General features: G+C 40.7%; 1 protein-coding gene across 3 annotated transcripts in view; it reads right to left on the bottom strand.

The window, feature by feature from the left end:
* Ube2k (ubiquitin conjugating enzyme E2 K) overlaps window positions 1-2,204 on the bottom strand; it is a 74,281-nt gene that overhangs the window by 47,668 nt on the left and 24,409 nt on the right. The gene's annotated exons all lie outside the window — the stretch shown is intronic.

The following is a 2,204-nucleotide window of genomic DNA, read 5'->3' as shown; positions in this document are numbered from 1 at the left end:
AAATAAAATTAAATTAACTTTTAAATTAATTCCACAAATATTTAAAGAGTACCCACTATTTGCAAGCCACTGTAACAGGTACTAGTAGTTAAATAATTTCTTCATACAGGTTTCATTCTTAACTAATTACATCATTTTTATTTTTTATTTTGGCGGAGCCGGGGATTGAACTCAGGCCCTTGTGCTTGCCAGGGAAGCGCTTATTCTACTGAGCCATCTCCCCGCCCCAATTACATCATTTTTAAAAGTACAGGTCATCATTATGTTTCTTTTGTTGTTTTTTGTTTTATTTTTTCAGTACTGAAGATCAGATGGACAGTCCTGCAAGTGCTAAGTAGGCACTCGGCCACGAGAGTGAACAATTTAGAAAGAGGAAGTTTTTTGAGGCAACAACTTTAGACTTAACTGGGTGAAGCCAGCATTTCAGGTAGAAATGCACCCTGTGCAAAGTGGAAGCAAGGAAGGGCTCAGCAGTGCCCTTAGTGAAGCACTAAGTTTTTAACTCTCCAGAGGCAAGTTAGTGATTTTTGCATATTCTTCTGGAAATAAGTGTAGGCATATATAGTTGTATTATGATCTCATAACACTATATTGTCTATTGATGACATACATTCATTATTCTGTTCTTCAGCTTTTTACTTATCAGTGTACTTTGTGGAATACTGTAAATTAGTCCACATTAGTACAGAAACGTGACAAGACCGGGCATTGTGATGTAACCTGTAATCCCAGCACTGGAGGAGCTGAGCAGAACTACAATGCACTTGAGGCCAGCCTGGACTGCATGCACAGTGCATTCAAGGCCAGCTTGAACTACAAGACCATGTCTCAAAAATAAAAAAAAGAAACACGTACTTAGTTAAGGAGTGTTCTGCTGTATAGCTATCATAATTTATTTAACCAATACCTATACAGGTACTATTACTTTTTCAAGTAAAACTGTACTATTTCATGGGACATACAGTACCTGTAACAACACTTTTCCATTTACTTCCTCTTATTCATTATATTCATTCATTCATGAACTACAATCACATTTATTCTTGCTCTTAGTATTTTGAATAAAGTGTTATCTATTAGATCAATTAGGAGTTTCTATTATATTCATTTATTCCTTTAAAAAATCTCTTTTTCACTTTTTTAGAGACAAGGTCTTACTATACACTATAGGTGTTTTTTTTGTGGCTGGTTCAGTCTGCCCTAGGGGCAGGGCTGGCATGACATGTGGTGCCAGGGATCAAACCTTGGTCCCTGTGCTTGCCTAAGCTTGGCTAAGCAAGCACTTTAGTCTGCTGAGCTATCTCACCAGTCCTACACTACAGTTTATTACTTTTTTAATTTTTTTAAAAAAATTTGTTTATTTTGTGTGTGTGTGGCCAGCTCAGCCCACCAGGGGGCGGGGCAGGCTGGCATGTGGTGCTGGGGGATTGAACCGCAGTCCCTGTGCTTTGCTTAGCTTAGCTTGTTCTAAGTAGGTGCTTTAGACCACTGAGCCATCTCACCAGCCTATACTATAGTTTAGACTAGCCTTAACTCACTATGTAGCAAGGCTGGCCTCAAATTTGTAGCAATCCTCCTGTCTCAGGTTTCCTCAATGCTGGGATTACAGGCATGCGCCACCACACTCAAGTCAGTCTGTTGGTTGGTTTTTGCTTTGTTTTTGTTTTCCTTTTGGGGAGGGCTCACTCAGCCCACCCTGAGGGCAGGGCTGGTGCAGCATGTGGTGCAGGATTGAACAGCAATTCCTTGGGCCTGCCTAAGCTTTCCTAAGCAGGTGCTTTAGACTGCTGAGCTATCTTGCTGGCCCAGTTGGTTGGTCTTTGAGACTGGGTCGTATTGGCCTGCAACTCCCTATGTCACCCTAACTGGTCTCAGATTTGCCATCCTTCTGCCTCAACTGCCACTTCAGAGGGATTATAGGCATGGGGTACCATGCCTGGTTCTTTATTATTTTCAGGAAAATCACTTTGTGGAATTCATTACTCCTACAAATCTCCTACAAAACATGAAAAGTATTTCCTTGATGCCAGATAACAAGAAAGCAAAATACACTGGTAAACATTTTTTTTTTAAATTTTATTTATTTATTTATTTATTTATTTGAGAGAGAGAGAGAGAGAGACCAGCTCAGCCCACCAGGGGGCGGGCTGGCTGGCATGTGGTGCTGGGGGATTGAACCGCGGTCCCTGATGCTTTTGCTAAGC

Source organism: Octodon degus, unplaced genomic scaffold (assembly GCF_000260255.1).
Source record: "Octodon degus isolate 3935 unplaced genomic scaffold, OctDeg1.0 scaffold00158, whole genome shotgun sequence".
Classification (NCBI taxonomy): domain Eukaryota; kingdom Metazoa; phylum Chordata; class Mammalia; order Rodentia; family Octodontidae; genus Octodon; species Octodon degus.
This window is presented reverse-complemented; position numbering and strand designations above follow the sequence as displayed.